Genomic DNA, 21,251 nt, shown 5'->3' with positions numbered 1-21,251 from the left:
CCAACGCCATGACATAAATAATAAATAGATAAATAAATAAAAATGCAAAAATAAAAAAGAAAGATGTATATGTATTCGGATTGGCATGTTCCACTTTGTCCGGGTTGAAATCCCTGAGGATGCAAATGTACATTACGCCGCACTGCTTGCAGTACGTACATGGTACAGGCGTACCGCATAGGTATGTAACTATTAAGACTATAAACCAAACAGAATATGATATGTAAAACTATTACTCTGAATGCATTTTACTTGTTTACAATGTAGCCTGTCGGGCTGTGGTGTCACACACGTGGTTTACACGTGCACTTTAGGTGGCCAGTGGAGGAAATTCGAACGATGTATGGATTATTGTCTCCTGGTAACTTTGGCAGTTACCTTTTGCTTTCAATCTACTTTTTAAGAATAATTCAACCCTCGCTAATCATTTCCAAGCTGCATTTCGATCTTGGAAGAATGATCTTCAGCTACAATACAAAATTAAGGGATGATGTTGTGTACTGAGTTTTTCTTGATTGTTTACATCTGTGATTGTTTATGTGATGTATAAACTGATCAAGCTGTACAGTGTCGTGACATATAGTGGCATAGCTTCCATTTATATGCTTGCGCATCATTTGCCAGAAGAAGAAATTTCTAAAATTAAGATTTTTAACATGTATATGATTATATGTGTTTGTTTGATTTTAGTATAATACCTGTAGAGAATATTTCAGTAATATGAAGTGCGACACATTTAGACGCATGCATGTGGTGTTTGAAGGTCTCATCTGAAAGACCAGCAACTTTCTCTTTTGAATGCTAAATATGACGATAGAGCATTCACCTCACTACCTACATTTACACCCTAAATAAAGTACATTAGCATGGCTCGAAACCATGATTTCTTCATCATGAAGCAAATACTCTGTTACCACTGAGCTACCAATTTTTTAACATGAATTCATAGCTAAAAATTTTTAAAATTTATAACTAATTTTTTGGTTAATTCCATAAATATTATTCCTCTCTCTAGACACAATTCTGGGTAACCCCCTGCCTTTGGGGATATAAGCACATCATTTCTTTCAGAATGAGACAATGTCAGGAGAGCTTTTGTTATTTGTTATACTCTTAGTGTTGATGGCATCTATGAACAACAGGATAATGTTTTTAGATTATTATTTCTGATATCATATTTGTAAATTGTTTATGAGGGGTTGTTAAAGTTTGCGGACAAAAGGACACACTTATTAAAAATTCAAAGTTATGATAAGTAAAAAATATAGGAGATGTGTAACAAGATTGTAGATTTGAACATTTTAATTTTAATTAATTTTTATAAGTATTGATTTCAGATACATGTATGACATTGCATGCTTGATCGGGGAGGGGGGCTACAGTTAGATAATATTCTGGTCAGCACATTCGATAAACTACAGTTGTACATGGAACTCATTAAATCACTTCTTTTTCTTTCAGTGGTCTTCAACTTTTAATCTCCAAGAAGGAAATGTAATTAAAAGATGAATAAAGTATCCCTAAGAATACCAGAAGAAAGGCTGTGTTGAGAAAAACAGCCCTTACTCAGTACCTCAGAACTAGATGATAGCCCTTGTTACTTTATGCTGAATATGACACAGTATAGAAGATCTGATCATGAAGAAGTTACACCATTGATACACTTGCCAACTGCCAAAACTACTTTCTGATAGTATGACGAGATTAGAAGATATCATGGTGTAGTCATGACACAAACTGCAAATCAAAGATTGTCTTCCCCAGAGGATGAACAGAGTGCTTCACATGGATAACATTTCCTTTTTGAGTTTTGAAATTAGTAAGTATACAAAATATTTTAGGCCACATAGTCATAAAATTATTTTTTAGATTTCCATCCTTGCTTGGAAAAAAATGGGGCAGGTGGTGTATTTTTTATTTTTCAGAATATATATTTCCCGTTCATTATACTCGCATGTTGCTGTAGAGTGTAGATTACTTCATATTTTTTTTTACATTGTTTTTTTGGACAGAAAATTTTCATACAGCAATATTATAATTGTTTTTAAGTGATTTTGAAGTACATTTTCATGTAACACTGAAGTTGAACATTCTTTTGCGCTTTTTTGAATAATAGTAATTTTTAGCTCACCTGAGCTGAAAGTTTAAATGAGCTTTTCCAATCCCCTGTTGTCCGTCTGTCTGTAAACTTTCACATTTCTGACTTCTTCTCAAGAACCACTGGGCCAATTTCAACCAAACTTGACAAAAAGCATCCTTTTTGAAGGGCTTTCAAGTTTGTTCAAATAAAGGGCCACACCCCCTTTCAAAGGGAAGATATAATTACAAAATTGCAAAAATAGGGTTGGGTCATTTAAAAATTTTCTCCTAAAGAACCACTGGGCCAGAAGAGCTGAAATTTACATGAAAGCTTCCTGACATAGTATAGATTGAAGTTTGTTCAAATCATGACCCCCATAGGTAGGATGGGGCCACAATAGGGGATCAAATATTTTACATACAAATATAAAGGGAAAATCTTTAAAAATCATCTTCTCAAGAAACACTGGGCTAGGAAAGTACAAATTTACATAAAAACTTCCTGACATAGTGCAGATTCAGGTTTGTTAAAATCATGACCCCCCTGGGGTAGAATGGGGCCATAAAAATCTTCTTCTCAAGAACCATTAGGCCAGAGCAGTTTACATAATTTACATGAAAGCTTCCTGACATACAGCTCTGTAGTGCAGATTCAAGTTTGTAAAAATAAAATTTCGAAAAGGTGTCGCTGTGTTTGGTGTAATTTTTGTTCGTTCTGCACAAACTTGCTCACTCAGCTTGACACAGCCTAGGTGTTCATATGTAAATTTTTTATTTTTCGTAACTTAAAATGTCGTGTAGCAATGGTGGCCAGATCAAATTTTCCTTCCAATGTTATAATAGGACTAGACATGGGTATCATTTTGCATACAATTTAAAGTATGTTTTTGCATATACAGTCAAACCTGTATTAAGAGACCGTCCAACAGAGAATGGAGAAAAGGTCACATATGACAGGTGGTCTCTTAATACAGGTTGCCAATAATTTGTACAATGGAGAAAATGACTACATGTATTTGGAATTTATCATTAAGAATATCAAGTATGGTTTCAATAGTTATAAAATAAAATTAAATACACTGTAGTTAAAAATCTAGAATACAATGCGTTGTATCATAATTTTTTATTCATCAAAAATTACATTTAATCTGTTTAAGAATGATAAATTTTCTAAAACTTATAAATACTTTGAAGTAAAGGGTATTTATGTATAAGCCTACTTGTACAGTGTAACTAAAAAATGCAATGCTTGTGGTAAGAAAGCAAATGATGAAGTGTTGCGTCTCCTTTTGTACAATACATGCTGGAAAAATGTTATTCAATTTGAGAAACATTTAAAAATAAATCACAATATCCATTGTACATGCACAGCAAATCTTTTAAGCTTAGAACTAATGCAGGCAATTTTCTTGAACTCGGACGTATCAAATACTTGGGACATGTCGAAGTGAGCTGCTAGTTCCGGTTATTATTCTGGAAACCTCGAGTATCTCATGCAGGAAAACTGCGAATACTCCGTTTAAAATTTCAGTCCTAAGCACAATATTTACCTGATTTATATCGCAATCGGGCAGATGTTTTACTCTTGTTGAACATAATGGTACAACAAGTGGTAGATTTTCATTTCCGGTCTAGCCTACCCGGCACTTAAAGTTTGTCGAAATTCACACCTTCAAATACACCGGCCATGATTCCCTGATCCTTGATTTTGTTAAACAAACAACAACTCGGGTTTTATTAATTAACCACACATGACACTGAATGTTGACAGCTTGGGTATGATAATTTATTCAGAGGGTTGACTAAACAAGATCATCGCCAAACTGTGCGTATTAAAACGAAAGTGTTAGGGGCGATAATTCCCAGAATAGTCGCGTGTTTGAAAACGAAAGTGTTAGGGGCGATAATTCCCAGAATAGTCGCGTGTTTGAAAACGAAAGTGTTAGGGGCGATAATTCCCAGAATATTCGGCTCGACCGAAATCGAAAGTAGTAATCACGTTGTAATCGAAAAATGTACAGTCGTTAAATAGAGGTAAAATTTCGTTAAAATACACGAAAAGGTTGTAAAAATCATGGTCGTTGGTCGCGTCAGACAGGTGGTCATTTAATACAGGTACAAAATATAGAGTAACGTCTTGGGGGAGACTTTTTATGGTCACATACGACAGTGAGTCGCTTAATACAGTGGGTCGCTATGGCAGTTTTGACTGTACACATTTTTCTAATGCCTGTACACATTGAATTATTAAACACCAGGCACGTCCTCCTATCCCCTTTACAAGCTATGTTTGTGTGGGGTTTTTTGGAGTTCGATTTTAGGTAGGAGAAATTATGGCCCCGTGAGTAGGTTGGGCCACAATACTTAAATAGGGATCAAAGTTTTAGAAGCGAATATGTAGAACAAATCTTTAAATATGGGCCAAGGTGAATCAGGCGAGCGATGTGGCCCATGGGCCTCTTGTTTGAATATGCAGTTTATGCAGGATCAGGATATGCCATTGCCGTATCCGCTAATTAATGAGTCATAATTACCATCATTGTACCACAAAGCAACAGTCACTGTACTGTAGTTCTTTTGCTTAACATTATTCAATTCAGTTGCCATCATCTTCTTCTAGTCTAAGACATGCACACTCAATAATAAAAGTTCCAAACACAGAATTGGGAAATGGCATGGTATCGCATACTTTCACATTCAATAGCATCTCCATTAATCAATTTTAACAAGGCATACATGTGCAGTCACTTGACCAAATGCATATCACACTGCAACAGTCCTTAACAACTACCACATCTTTGGGTACCCTTATAATAGAAACATGTCAAATATAACCACAACATGCCAAAATGTTAGGGTCAGTCATTGAAATGCTCTAAATGTTTGATATACAAGCCAAATATTTGTTCTCAACTTCTTTTTAAAAAAAAAAAAAGGTAGAATAAAAAACAATGGGGTGGATAATTTTGAGAGGGGTGGGCGTGGATGATAATCTGTAAATATGAAATTCTATGTGGTCTTAAGTACAGTAAATATGAAAGCAGGTCTTAGTATTTAACAATTTTGTTGATCCATAATTTATTTACAGATTTTATATGATCTTATTTTGTATAATTAAAATCTTAGATGATATATGTAGAATAATTATATCATTTAGCAAAATGTAATGATTTGTAAACATGTAGTAAATTTGTGTAACAATTAATACATTCAACCCAAAAATGAATTTGCATATTTTAATTGATTTTTAGCTCACCTGAACCAATGGTTCAAGTGAGCTTTTCTGATCACATTTTGTCTGTCGTGTGTCTGTCTGTCCGTCTGTAAACTTTTCACATTTTCTACTTCTTCTCCAGAACCACTGGGCCAATTTCAACCAAACTTGGCCAAAAGCATCCTTGGGTGAAGGGCTTTCAAGTTTGTTCAAATGAAGTGCCATGTCCCTTTCAAAGGGGAGATAATCACAAAAATAGGATGGGGTCATTTAAAAATCTTCTTCTCAAGAACCACTGGGCCAGAAGAGCTGAAATTTACCTGAAAGCTTCCTGACATATTGCAGATTCAAGTTTGTTCAAATCATGGCCCCCGGGGGTAGGATGGGGCCACAAGGGGGGATCAAAGTTTTACATACAAATATATAGGGAAAAACTTTAAAAATCTTCTTCTCAAGAACCACTAAGCCAGAAAAGCTGAGGCCAAAAATAAACATTGATTTGTTTGATGTACTCCGACCGACCAATCAAATTTGCTCCTACCCGACCATTTTTTCCAGCAATTTAAAACTTTTGGGGGGGGGGGGGTCCCTTGAAAAATAGAAAATTCTCCTTATTCTAAAAGAAAATATTACAAATTTTCATGACGTTAAAAAAAAACCAAAAAAAAAAAACCCTACCTACCGACCCACCTTGAAAAATGTGAGTCAGAGTACATCAAACAAAACTATTTTTAATGATGGCCTGAGATTTACATGAAAGCTTCCTGACATAATGCAGATTCAAGTTTGTTCAAATCATGGGTCCCGGGGGTTGGATGGGGCCACAATAGGGGATCAAAGTTTTACATACAAATATATATGAAAAATCTTTAAACATCTTCTTCTCAAGAACCACTGAGCCAGAAAAACTGATTTTTACATGAAAACTTTCTGACATAGTGCAGATTCAAGTTTGTTCAAATCATGGCCTCCGGGGGTAGGATGGGGCCACAATTGGGGGGGGGGGGGACCCCATCAGTAAGCACGCCCCCTACTTCCGGTGTAATGGCAGTAACTGCAAAAATGAAGGTCATTGTGTACAATACTTCATTATCATTTAATGTTGTTCACGTTCTTCTGACCCAGGGATCGAATATTTTCCTACAATTTACAGTGGATCAAAGAGAATTGTTTTATAGTTTTTTTTCTTCTTTATGCATATATGACCCAGTATGTCTCTGCAGAGCACAGATCTACATCTGGCATTTTCTAATTACTTAATGTTCACTATTTTTAGCGATCAATTAAGTTTTTTAAAATTAGTTTTTCAATCAAAATTAGCATACATATAAATCTATAGCTAACCAGGGGTATGATGCATGTGACCCAAATTTGTCATTATGCAGGGCCCTATATCTATTCTACGAAGTATATTTGATGCGCATTAAAGTTTGAAAATTTTAATTCAAAATATGCATTAAAACCGCTTTTTGAACAAGGCATAAGTATCATTTTAAAGTTACATATGTATGTAAGTATCTTTGCTAGATATGATGTTCAAAAAGATTAATCAGTTTTTTTAATTACTGATTAGATCACCTGAGTGGGTATAAGGATTGATAAAGTAAGATTTTGAATTTTTAAAAAAGCTAACAGACAGATGAAAGAGCTTGATAAATACCATAATACAATCCATCATAACATGGGTGCATGAAAATCAGGTTCTAGAGCAGATATTAATATATTAGGTAGAACATTGATGATACGTCTTATCTGGTATATGTAAGTTGTAACACCCTCTTCATTAATACTGTGCATTTTGACAAAATAGTATATGAAGTCCAGTGGTTCCATTGAATTTGAACATATGTTGAATAAATATATAGTTAGTAGTGGTAGGGAACAGGTATTGCTTGAATGTGTCTACTAGATTTCTTGTTAAATAACCTTCACTTTAATTTCAGTCAAACATAATTTTGCATCAAAGAGAAAAAGTGGCTTTGACATAACCTAGAAAATACAATATTCATTAAAAAGAGCATGGCACCAGGATAGCTAGATGCCCATATTCCCAGCAAAATGAGCCAGTCCTAAAGAGAGTCCACTAGAGATGAAATAAAATGCATTAAAATGTATTGAGAAAAGGTATATATATATACAAGTTTTGATTTGCACCTTAAGAGTATATTGATAATTTGTATTTTGACAGCCTCCAACTGAAATACAGTGAAAATATTGCTGCAGTACTGTAATTATGTCTCCCCTCTTTCAGGGGAGACATATTGTTTTTGTACTTTCTGTCCGTCTGCCACAAAATCTTGTGAACACTTCTCCTATATGGCTTATCGGATAGACTTTAAACTTTGTACAATGCTTGATTGCCATTTGTAGATGTGTATATTGGTGGGACGGAAGGATCCAATTATTTTCCTATAAGTTAATAGTAGATCTTAGAGGGGTGGAGGATGTAAAATACCTTGTCAACACTTCTCCTCCTATATAGCTTATTGGATAGATTTGAAACTTTGTACAATGCTTCATTGCCATTTGTAGATGTGCATATTGTCGGGACAGGAGGGTCCAATTATTTTTCTAAAAGTTAATTGTAGATCTAAGAGGTGTGGAGGATGTTAAAATAGCTTGTGAATACTTCTCCTATACGGCTTATCCGATAGACTTGAAATTTTGTAGAATACTTCAATGCCATTTGCGACGTGCATATTGCAGGGACAGATCAAAGATCCAAATGTTGTCCCTAATATAGTGGATTGTAGGGGTGGAGGGTGTAAAATAGTTTGTGAACCCTTCTCCTATGTGGCTTAATTATTGGAGTTCATAATGTCTATGTTCCTGCTCATGCTTTATCTTCCATACCATGCAGTACATTAAGGGGTTGGAGGTTTCATTTGGAGCACTTCCAATTTGGGGAGCTGGGGATACATTTGTTTTTCATAAAAACAATCTGAAGTTATGATATATTTGTCATAAAATGTTTATGATATCTGTATCACTTTGAATCTTTAAAAATGATAATTGATGTGTGAATTAATATTTACAGCTGATCATTTGATAAACACTTACTTTGTAGAAATAGAAATTATGATTTTTATCCAATTGTACATTTCTTGCTACCTTTTACGAAGACCTTTTACTAATCACTTCTCTAAATATTTTTGCAGATTTGTCAGAATGTTATGCATCATGATCAACAGAAAAGAACTTCACAGGTAGACAAAAGCTGACATGGGATGAGATCCTAAAACGAGACCTAGAGTTTAGAGGATTGGATAGGATCAATCCACTGGGTCGCCAAGTGTGGAAGTACAAACTTCAACCTCGACAGGACAGCCAGGCCTCACCCTTGCAAAAATATTAATTTGGCCTGGATAGTCAAAATGAGTGATGATGATGATATCAAGGTCTGACACTGTAAGCTCAGTAAGGGTAGATGCTGGCAATGGAGCTGTTAAGCAATACAACAAACAGGTTTAACATTGAACATGTTTATATACTTTTTTAGCTCACCTGAGCCAAAGGCTCAAATGAGCTTTTCTGATCACCTTTGCCTGTCGTCTGTCTCTCTGTAAACTTTTCACATTTTCATTTTCTTCTCCAGAGTGAACCACTGGGCCAGTTTCAATCAAACTTGGTATGCATCATCAATAGATAAAGGGTATGCAAAAATAGGGTGGGGTCATTTAAAAAACCTTTTCAAGAACCACTGGACCAGGAAAGTTGAATTCACATAAAAGGTTCCTGTTTTGTGCAAATCATGGTATCCGGGGGTAGGGTGAGGTCACAATCGAGGATCAAAGTTTTACATTCATATATAGTACAGATTCAAGTTTGTTAAAAGTCATGGCTCACAGGGGTAGAGTGGGGTCACAATAGGGGATCTAAGTTTTATATGTGAAATATATACAAGGAAAATCTTTTAAAATCTTCTCCTAAAAAACTAGATGCAGAACTAAACCCAAAATCGTAGCTCTTTGAGAAGATATTGGAGCAAGTCAGAGCGCTAGAGCTTCAGATGAGCCCCTTATTAAAAATCTTCAATTTACGGCACAGAAAAAAAGTGCATGGTTAAGTCCCTCTATCACTGCATTCCTGCATCGCTGTCTCATGAATTTAATATTAAATAATTCCTAACAGATTTTCCCACTATACTTGTTTCCAAGCATACTTTCAAATATTCCTTAAACTCACATATAACCTAAAAACTCACAGCTTCAAGTGATTTTCTTTGTTGATGTAGCCATGTTAGGTATACGTAGCCAGTCAATTTGAACCCCAGTTCATTTCCATACTCGTGCTCATTTTGAAACATAATGTCTGTGTGAACTAATATCCCCACAAATATTTTTAGTGAAATATTTTGGATGAAATCATCCCAGTTGGGTTAAATACTTATTATTCAAAAACTGTAGGTTTGAATATTGAACTAATCTCACAGCTTTCTTAAGTTTGGTCCCCATCCACTCCAGTCTGTTTTTACGCTTAACTATTGAAATGGAGTGTAAGGGATCAGACTAGGCTTTAATAGCATTATCAATTTTCAAAAGCTTTAGAAAAATTATACAATTTTAGGTCACTTGAGTAAACTCAGATGACATATTGCTATTGGTCTGCGTCCGTTGTAGTCCGTCGATGTTAACAATTGAATATTTTTAACTAAATTCTATAACTGAAAGGTGAAGATAACGATCAGCGATCAATCTACGATTCGAATAACAGAATTCTTTTCAAATTTAGTATGAAGCACACAAATTTACATTAAACCTTCCTGACATAGTGCATATTCAAGTTTGTTAAAATCATTTCCCGGGAGGTATGGTGTGGTAACAATAGGGGATCAAAGTTTTATATGCTGATATATTTAAAGGAAAAATCTTTAAAGATATCTCTTGAACTATTTAAGCTAGAGCTTTCATATCTTGTATATACAATTTTTATGGCAAAACAAATCTGACCTATTCAGTGTGTCCTGAACTACATTGTGTTTAATGTAAAACTTATACGGTACCAATTTTGATGCACCAGATGCGCATTTCGACAAATAATGTCTCTTCAGTGGTTGGCGTGGGTTCAAATCCTGCTTGCACCGGTAAGTGAGAAAGTTTCCCAGTTTACTCTCGGAAGGTCAGTGGTCTCTTCCCAGGTACATTGTATCTGGGTTCTCTCTTCCACCAATAAAAACTGGGCACCACCAGATAACTGAAAAATTGTTGAGTGTGGCGGAAAACAGCTAAAACAATCAATCATATTATGTTCTTTGACCTTATGACCCTGAACTCTGTGTTTGACCTACTTTTAAGAAAGTATAACTTATTAAGTATATCCAGGACTATTTTAGATAGGGCTTTCATGTATTGTATATAGATTACTTATGGCAAAGTCTTTCATATCATACAAAGACCTATGACTTCATACCTTGGTCTTATCCAGAACAGCAATATCATGCTTGTCATATCTTTGTGTTATATGATTTCATTTTAGTAATGTTGTGTTCTTTAGAGGTAGGTTTGGGTCACATTATTCATGAGAATAAAGATTGATAAAATAGCATTTAAAAATCAAAACAGCAGGGCCAAGGTGACTCAGGTGAGCGATGTGGCCCCTGGGCCTCTTGTTGATTTTGATATTTGTACAGATATCATTTGTATGAGAAATGGAACTCTTTTTTTCTTCTTTTACAAATACATGTATTATCATATGGATGCATCCGTGTTGATTATTTAATCAAAGGACTACATTCAATGTATTAAATGCAAATTTATTGATATGTCTGTGGTTGAATTACTCATGTATGTATACATTTTTTTGGCACATGCAATTACATATATAATGTATATATATATATATACTAATTGTACATATAACATATCCTGTAATATAATAAAATATATGACTGAGAATAAAAGACCTACTGTTTTCATTGCTACCATGGAACATTAAAAGATTAGAATAATTCAAATATCTTAATGAATTCTGTAATATATGAATTTGATATTTGTATACAATTGCCTCACTGGTGTTGAATGTGAACTTTGGTTTATCATTTCAGTTTGCTCTTTATATCAAATCAAAATTTAAGACAAATAAGGAATTATTTCCGAAATTGGTTAATATGGTACATTGTAGTAAAATAATCAAAAGTTTATTCATATGAGATAGCTAAATCCACATGGATAACCAGTGACTGATTCTTAATTGTCAACATTTTCACAAAACAGTTTAGAAATTACCCTGGTACATACTATTGGGGGATTATAAAATTCCTTGAAAAGTGACATATTTTTAAATATCACCTTTTCAAGGAGAAAAATCCCTTTAAGTATATGAATCCTATGAAGAAATTAAGAGAGAGGTGGCTATAGGTATATGCGACCCACCTGATCTTTATTTTTCTGCAACATATTCAAGTGTGTTTTTATCACTTGTATGGTGAGATTCATTTGTGGCAAGAGCTGTTATGATGTCTCGAGTCAGAAAGCACCAGAATCCACTAGGAATAGTTTTAGATCTATGGAGCGCCAAATTAACAAACTCAAATATTTGAAGATATCTTTAATTATTTGAAGATATTATCAATTCATTTCATGCACGCAACATTGCAATCAAAGATCTCTTCAAATAATTAATATCTTCAATTCTGCATTATATATATATTGCGAGCATGAATTGAATTATTGATATCATTATTTATTCTGCTGAATTGATGCACGCAATAATTTAATTGTTGCTCTCCTCAAATGAATTATAATTTAATGATACCAACAATAGAATTAATGCATGCTACAATTCAATTGAAGAGAGCAATAATTCATTAATGCTAACATCACTTAATGTGCACAATAATTGAATTATTGCTCTCTTCTATTGAATTAATGATATCATTAATTAAATTGATGCGTGGAATAATTATTTTAGAGAGATTATCTAATTGAGATATAATCTTCAATTCCAGATATCCACAATTGAATGATTTCTTTAATTGAATTGTTGCTCTTTTAAAAAAAAAATGATGCGCGCATTAATTGCTTATGAAATAGCCTTGTATATATAATTAAAAAGATCCTCCATTGAATTAAAAGAGATAATCAAGTCATTCATACAGAGCTGTAAATTAATTTTTGCGAGCAATATTTCCACCACATGGATGTGCGCATCAATTGAATTAATGAGGGCGATAATTGATTTGATGCGCGTATATTATTGGACTTCAATTTGAGCTTATGTAAAACATTAATAAGATTTTAAAAATCAACCTGGTGAATTTGTATTATAAAGGTCATGAGAGGACACGTCCAGTTTTTGAACAAAAACAGAAGGTAATATATTCCCTTGAATTTGCAATTGGTCATCTCTGTCCTCAGATCGGCAGGGAAAGGAGTGGGGGTCCAAATCACTTTGATGAGGGAGATTATTTCTCATTCGAAGGCGCGAATTGCCGATGTTCAGGGAATGTTTTAAATCTCTACTTGCCTTTCGAGACTGAACTAAGTTCATCAATAAAACTTACAAATATGTAACTTGAATTTTACCTTTCGTTATAATAGTTCAATTTATTCGCAATGTACCAGGTTCAATTGTCGGTGTGTTTCAGACGTGGTTAATAGGGGGGGGGGGGGGGGGTGTCCAACACGTAACACGTTTAGGGAAGGGCGTAATGAGTGCCAAAGGTACGAAATCTCTAAACAAAAATATCTAAGATGAAGCAAAATCGTGATTTTTGGGGGTTCTCTATTACAATTTTGTCCTCATATTTCAAGGTGAGATGATAGTCAAAATTGACATAATGTGCATGTACATATCATAAACATGTAGATATTTTTGTAACAGTATATAAAGGAACCGGGAACAAATCCTGATTCTGAAGTTATGTTATATAAACTGGTGTTATAAACCGGATTTTCAAAGAATTTATGGTTTTTGCAACGTTTCATTAAAGTTTTCTGTAAGGTCACATCTATGTAGTTACATATATAAACAGAATGTTCATGAAAATGTTCCCTTTTAGAGTGGAATTAAGATATCGCGTAACATTTCTTTACAAAGATATCTAATTTTTATTCATGTCAAAAGTCAACAAAAAACTTAAAGTGATACAAAAAATGTATATAATTATGAATACTTGTTTTAGATCTTTTAGGCACTGTATTACAGAATTTTGATTTTATTTATCATACTTTTTGGTCGAATTACTACAGAGTCTGGCCCGTACAGCATGCATTGGCAAACGAGGGAGTCTATAATCATAGAAGTATATATATATATATATATATATATAATGATGATTATCATAAGTTATTATTACATTAAAAGTCATCATTATGGACACTACTACCATTCCCCCTGACCGGTCGCGGTAGCTCATTGGTAGAGAGTTCGCTTCGTAACCGGGAGGTCGTGGGTTCAAGCATCGTTCATGCGTCAAACCCAAGACGTTAAAATTGGTAGTGATTAATTGCTCCTTCGCCAAACGCTCGACATTTAGAAGTGAGAATCACGGATCTTTTGGATGTGACCTTATAAACGTATATCCCTTGTCGTACATGTAGTAGGTGTTGGCACGATATTTCAAAGAACCCTCACTGCTACGACCCTGAACCCTATGGATACATTGGATAGGTCTAAATTCGTGGTATTCCGCTTAAAGCTGGTTACGTCTCAATATGAATAAAATATTCTCGACGGGACGTAAAATATATAATCAATCATCCAATCAATACTACCCCCCCTTTTTTTTTTTATTTTCTTGCGGCGATAATTTCAACGAAATGTGTGGATTCCCTGTCTATCCCATCCCAATTTCGATTTATATCATCGTTTCACGCTTTTTTGTAAGCTTTAGAGATTTGGCCTTATTTATTTAGCGTGGTGAGAATGATTGTTTGGATGTTTCAGAGTGTTTGATTGCCCGTGTGTATCAGAGTGTTTAACTGGTTGCGTGTATCAGAGTATTTAATTGGCCATGTGCGTCAGAGTGTTCAATTACACGTGTGTGTCAGAGTGTTCATTTGCCCGTGTGTGCCAGAGTGTTCAATTGCCTGAGTGTAAAGGAAAGTGTTCAATTGCCCGTGTGTAAAGGAAAGTGTTCAATTGCCCGTGTGTAAAGGAAAGTGTTCAATTGCCCGTGTGTAAAGGAAAGTGTTCAATTGACCGTGTGTAAAGGAAAGTGTTCACTTGATAAGCAAAAATTCAAGGAGTGAATAAAACGATATTTCACAAATTTCGACCGCAGCAATGTCTTCTATGTTGTTTTTAGTACCAAATAGTAAATTTTCGTACTAAAATACCAATAACTGTAGAAGTGTTCAGTTGCAGGTGGGAAGTTAAGGTGTTCATTTGACACGCGTTACACGTATGTGTGTGTGTGTGTGTGTGTCAGTTACTACTGGTGTTACATCAGCTTTACATTCCATTCATTACTGGCCCAACCATTTGAAATACACACTCCACACTTAATGTTCTGTATGCTTTGATGAAAGATAAGTCTAAAATTATTTAAAAGATACATTGCTTGTTCAGTGCAGCTGTATAAGATTATAGCATGATATCTGTGAATAAATTGTATGTACAGCAGGTATATTTTATTATTTTGATCAATCAGAAAAAGTGAAAATTTTCAGAAAAGCCACTAAAGCCTACTGCTATCTCAGTGGGACCTTCATTCAACAATTGGGCAGGTTCACACAACTTTCAAAATTCACAAATGCAAGATCCAGTGTCTCAAAGGAATTTGTATGTATGTTTGGTGTGTTACAGGGTTATTATTGATACGTTATCACATGGAGTTTTATTTCTCTTTCCTCAAGAGGAATAGTTATATTGTAACTGTCCAAATGAAAATCCAGCTGCAATCACAGGGTACTCTCTGGTCATAAACTACTTTTATGAGATAAGGATTTGCAATCAGCAAAGGCTTGAATTAGTACAGCATGTTATTTTAAAACACCAATCCCATCACTCTCTGGGTCCTTTTGCTTCTCTTGAATGCATAACACAGTTTGGGTAAATATACAATTTCATTAACATACATTTTATTAAAGTACAAGACATTGTGAAAAGGTTTGATTACATTATGTAAGAAATGAAAAAAAAATCTTTATCTCGTTATGCAACAGACAGGTTGTTTATGAAATATAAAAGAATAATTCTTTGTATAGTAGAACAATGACAAACACCTCCAATCGTCCAATGCAAACCTCTGCACAATCTATAATCCCAATAAAATGTTATAACCTCTGCACAATCTATAATCCCAATAGAAATGTTTTAACCTCTGCACAATCTATAATCCCAATAAAAATGTTTTAACCTCTGCACAATCTATAATCCCAATAGAATTGTTTTAACCTCTGCACAATCTATAATCCCAACAGAAATGTTTTAACCTCTCCCGAGTATCAAAACTACAACTCAGACAACCTAAACAAAAATGACATTGGGATCTCCCTAATTTTTATAAATCTTGATAAATATAAACATAATAAAATAGAAAAATAAGGTGGCACCTTAAAATTTTTGCCACACAACACAACTATAGTAGCAGGTACAAAATAATCCATAAAAACTGATAAACAGTAAGATGAAATGGCACACATTACATTTTGATGAAAGTGGTAAGATTGGGGTGGTGAAGGGAAAATTTTCCTCTATAATCACATAAAAATGAATGCTTCCTTTCACTTGGACAGCTACAAACAGACATGATCACCTGACACTTAATCATTATTTCATTGGCTGCTGATGAGGGTGCCAGGATAAAAATATATCTCTGAATAAGCTAAAATGATTGGTTATGATTACTGATGACATAATATGTAAAATAGATACATGTCCTTCACTTGTGATCAAGAAACTAAACAAGATGATTACATAACACAGACTACATAACATGATACATTGTATGCACAACATATAGTCATGAGTAGACAAATTAGCTAAGTGTTAAAAATAATCACATAAAACAAATTATTTGAAAAATAATATTTCATTTTTTTTCAAACAAAATCTTTCTACAGTAACATGATTAGATTAACAGCTGTATTGCATATCAAATATGCAATTTTAATTGTAACATATATTGTAAGATGCATGTGTTTTATATCAAATTCTTAGTACCGGTAGTTAGGCAAAGTAAGTGACTGCAGATTATACATTTAACCTTACACATATAATCATCAACTTGTGAGTTAACTGGCATTCCCGTACATTTTCTAGTAAAGTTGTATTAGCCTTATTCATTCAATCAAATTGTAGGATATTCATAAAAAAAATATCTCAATTGTCACAGGTTGTGAGGCAGTGTGTTAATTGATTGACAATTAGAGGATTCACTGAAGATACCTGTACACTGTCACTGTGTCTATTTCTCCTAAGTAAAGATTGTTCTCATCATCCACACACACACTATAGGGATATTCTACTCCTTGTTGTTTATTGAGAAGTAAAGACAAGAACTGACCATCCTGATCAAGAAGATGAACACATTTGTCAAAGTTATTACACACCAGGATGTGACCGAGGACATCAGTACAGATTCCCCAGGGAGAGAACCCTGACTTCTGACCCTTGTAGGAGAACCTGTGTTGTCCTGATCTATTTACCACCACTACCCCATTTTCGTCAGAGTCTGATGTACAGATATCTCCATTTATGTTTTCTTTGATGTAGCATACATCCTTATACATTTCCCGTCCATTGTCATCTCTCTGTATGTTCTGTAGTTTTTTTCCTGTCTTGTTGTACCGGGTGACTTTAGCCTCCATATTCTTCCTCATCCCCACCAGTATGTCTCCATTGATGTGGGAGGAGTGTATACTGACTGGTTGCCAGTCTTCTGTTTTAATGAATTCTGTGATAGTATTATACTGCATTATCCTACTGATGACTATTTGCTCCGTCTGCTAAGATCAGAACTCCATCCTGTGTGAATGTGTGGAACCCAAGTCCATCACGGTTTTTTATCTCCTGTAGCGATTCCCCTGTAGATCTGTTTGGACAAGTTTACTATAGTCACTGGCCCAGAGTCTGCCTGATTTATCTATTGATATATGTATTGTACTTGTAATAAGACCTGATGTCATGAACTTCCTGACCTTGGTGACAGAGGGAGATAGAGACATTGTTTGTTTCACATCAGATTTCTGTTCTCTGTCTTGTTTCCTCTGTCTACTTGTAGATTTCAGTGATATTGAAGGAGCAGACACTTTCATGGGTTTTATTTTTCTTTTCTTGGGTTTGCCTGGTATCTTTAATTTCTACTTTCCCTACTAATTTGACAACATCTTCTTTACTGTATTGACCAGTAGTAAACACTGGCATGACTGGTTTTGTTGTCTCTGGTATGGATAGGATTTTCAGGTTCTTCTCAAAAAGTTTCGGAATTAAGGCCGTGATCTTCGGAGAGGATAGAAAGCCATGGAACTCTCTGACAAAATCATGGGGATAGACAATGTAGTCGTTAATCGTATCATCCTGGCTACTTGTCTCTTCTAACAACGATTCTTCTCTTTTGTTTAATTGTTCTATATTTTCTGACACCACTGTGTCCACCATGTTTTTGAGAGACTCTGCATCAGCTTTCATAGCTGTTCTTATGCTGTCCATGATCATCTTTATTTCCGCAGCATCTTCTTTGATTTCTTCCTTTAAATCTTGTGATGTGGGAAGGAAATATTGATGGACTTTGAAGACTTCCTCTTGACAAAGTGATAACCTCTCTGTATAGATTGTCTCTAAATCTATAAATTTATGGCCAGAATGACTCTCCAATGTGGCACATTTTGAACATAATGGAACTTTGCATTCCTTACAGAAGATGCCAATATCTTTAGTTGGGTGGGTCTTGCACTTTTCCACAGGAAGTTGCTGTTTGCGTTGTTGATAGAGGACCACTTCATGGTTCTTGTATTCTGGATTCTTCAGATGTTTCTCTCGGCATTTTTGACACATCTGCTGATGGCAAGGGTTGCAGTAAAATTCACAATTCTTCTCGCAATCTTCAATGCCGCACTCCAAGAAGTGCTGGGGTGTACCTAAACCTAGGTTCAGTTTTGAAAGTGCCATCTAAAATACAAAAACACTTACACTGTACTGAAAAACTTGGAGAATTACTGTAGACTGACAGTAAACAAGTACTGAGTAATTTATAAAGATTTGAATTTAGACAAGTCGATTTCTTGGGACTTATTATCAAAATGTCAATGTTTCAAAGTTGTGTTTCAGTACTTACAATATCTGCATGTGGTTGACCTCAAAATGACAATGCTTCCATTTCAAGGGACTTTGGAATGTAGCAGTGAGAGTTAAATGAGACTTGACGAGATTTATATTTACTTCCTTGTTTGTAGCTGATACCTGTAGGTTTAAACCTGAAACATTTCAAACACTGAATAGGTCAATTTAGCTATTACAGGTATAACAACGTCTAGCAAAATGTACTCAATAATGTACACACATAAATGAATAACTGCATAGAGATTCCGAGTTGATTATATTTTCTTCAATAGAAATACTAGTATGCATTTCCTGAGAATTGTTTATACATGTATATCCCTTGATTTAATCTTTAAATTCCTTCCCTCTCTCCCCAAAATCATGCATTAATTTTTTGTTGGCTATTATAATTTTTTTTAAAAATCTACTTCTTATTTCAAAAACGAGAAACATCTGTTGAGGCAAGAGGTGTAACATGTGATGAAAAGAGGTGTGTTTAGGGGGGATTCAAATCCAAGAAATACAAAAAGATGGTCTCAAATCACAGCTCAGTGACGAGCAAATAGGTTTGACTAGAAAGAAATTTACTGATGATAAATTTTGCCTCATTTGAGTAGTGTTGATAAAGGTGTGTTTCTGTTTGTAAGAGGGGATGTATTACTTCACCTATGAAGGCCAATTATATGGTTAAATTTTACTCTTAAAATCACTAAAATTCAGGAGCTTCCTGGGGCTTTGCCCCACTGGGGGCCTTAGGGCAGCCCCCTGCCTCTGGAAAAGATTCCATGCCCCCCCCCCCAACCAGAATTCCTGGATCTGCCCCTGCTCTTAATAGAGTTCTGATTTTTTTCTAAACGGAAAAAATTTATAAATACTTTATGTATTGAGATTAGCTACACATGAACAAACTGGAATTGTTCAAGTTCTTAACACAGGCACCTGAAGTGTGGATAGCTTGTAATAGATCTAAATATACATACCCCCCACCCCCTCTCTAGAATGAAATTATTTATATACAGAACCAATTATTTATCCAAAATATGTTATTTCCCCACCGATCACCCTCATAAGTCGTTCTGAATAGTCAGTTTCTACCTTCTGTAAGCTTTTGAGATGACCACTTGTGAGATATACTAATATACATATATTAGTATCTCAAAAGCTTACAAGAGGTAGAAACTGACTATATATATGCCTAATTACTTTTGAAGGTGATCGGTGGGGAAATAACATATATTTTGGATAAATTATTGGTTCTGTATTAAAACAAGAGGCCCAAGGGCCTAGAATCGCTCTTCTGATAAATTGTACAACCCCACCATTTCTATTCTTAGCCTCTTAGTATTCTAAATCTTTAGTTAAATCCTAAGAATTCAAAAAAAGTAGGTCAATGTGACCTACTTTTAGGTTTACACATTTTGAGAACCCAAGAAATATCAACTGACAAAGTTTGATGATTTTAAGCCAATTAGTATCTGAATATTGAAATATAGCTGTCAAATTCCAATCGTAGGTCATGGTGACCTACTTTTTGGTCAGCGAACTCCGAACATGCAAGACCCATCAACTGACAAAGTTTGATGACTGTAGGTCAAATAGTATCTGAAATATATAAATATAGCCGTCAAATTCCAAAAGTAGGTCAAGGTGACCTACTTTTTCATCAACACCCTTCAAACATGCAAGACCCAACAACTGACAAAGTTTGATGACTGTAGGTCAAATAGTATCTGAATTATATAAATATAGCCGTCCAATTCCAAAAGTAGGTCAAGGTGACCTACTTTTTGGTCGACACACTCCGTAGACTCAAGATGCATCAACTGTCAAAGTTTGATGATTGTAGGTCAATTAGTGACTGAAATATATAAATATAACTGTCAAATGCCAAAAGTAGGTCACAGTGACCTACTTTTTGGTCGATACACTCCGAAGACTCAAGATGCATCAACTGACAAAGTTTGATGATTGTAGGTCAAAGAGTGTCTGAAATATAGTAATTTAGCTGTCAAATACCAAAAGTAGGTCACGCTGACCTACTTTTTGGTCGACACAAACCGAAGACTGAAGACGCATCAACTGACAAAGTTTGATGATCCTAGGTTTTACAGTGCCCAAAATATGCATCTAAAATTGAAAATTTGAATATCTGCAAAATTAAAAAAGTAGGTCACTGTGACCTACTTTTTTATAAATATGTTTCAAGGCCTCAAGATGCATCAACTTACAAGATTTGATGATTCTAAACCTCTCGGTATTTGAAATAACAACTTAAAATATATCTATAAATGATAAGCCATAAAATTCAGAAAGTAGGTCACGGTGACCTATTTTTCAGTTGACGCATTTCAAGATCCCATGATCCACCAACTGACAAGTTTTGATGATGATAGGCTTCAAAGTGTCCAAGATATGCATCAAAATTAATTTTAAAATAAATACCTGCAAAATTCAAAAAGTAGGTCACCGTGACCTACTTTTGAGACAACTTGACACAAGGTCCTAAGATGCATCAACTGTCAAAATTTGATGATCCTAGTCCTTATAATGACTAAAATATCAAAGATTTAAGGAAATATAAATTTAGGTCAACTTTGAAGTGACCTTGAGACCACGCCCTTTGCCCCAGGGTAATGCCTTGAACAATTTTTAATCTACAACATATCCTCATCCTTATGTGTAAGTTTGGTGATAATCTGCCCAGTGGTTCTTGAGAAGAAGATTGTTTAGCAACCACTACTTTTGTTTGTATTTT

General features: G+C 34.7%; 1 long non-coding RNA gene and 1 pseudogene across 1 annotated transcript; one reads left to right on the top strand and one right to left on the bottom strand.

Moving 5' to 3' along the window:
- Nucleotides 1-208: 208 nt before the first annotated feature.
- LOC130054250 (uncharacterized) lies at nt 209-11,166 on the top strand. Its single transcript, XR_008802541.1, has 3 exons — nt 209-1,819; nt 7,237-7,417; nt 8,452-11,166. It is a non-coding gene; the product is annotated as an uncharacterized LOC130054250 (long non-coding RNA).
- A 4,121-nt stretch (nt 11,167-15,287) lies between these two features.
- LOC125668517 (uncharacterized) lies at nt 15,288-18,975 on the bottom strand (annotated as a pseudogene).
- Nucleotides 18,976-21,251: the final 2,276 nt, after the last annotated feature.

This window comes from Ostrea edulis, chromosome 4, assembly GCF_947568905.1.
Source record: "Ostrea edulis chromosome 4, xbOstEdul1.1, whole genome shotgun sequence".
Taxonomy (NCBI): domain Eukaryota; kingdom Metazoa; phylum Mollusca; class Bivalvia; order Ostreida; family Ostreidae; genus Ostrea; species Ostrea edulis.
Note: the sequence above shows the minus strand (reverse complement) of the source record. Positions and strands in the feature narration are given on the sequence as shown.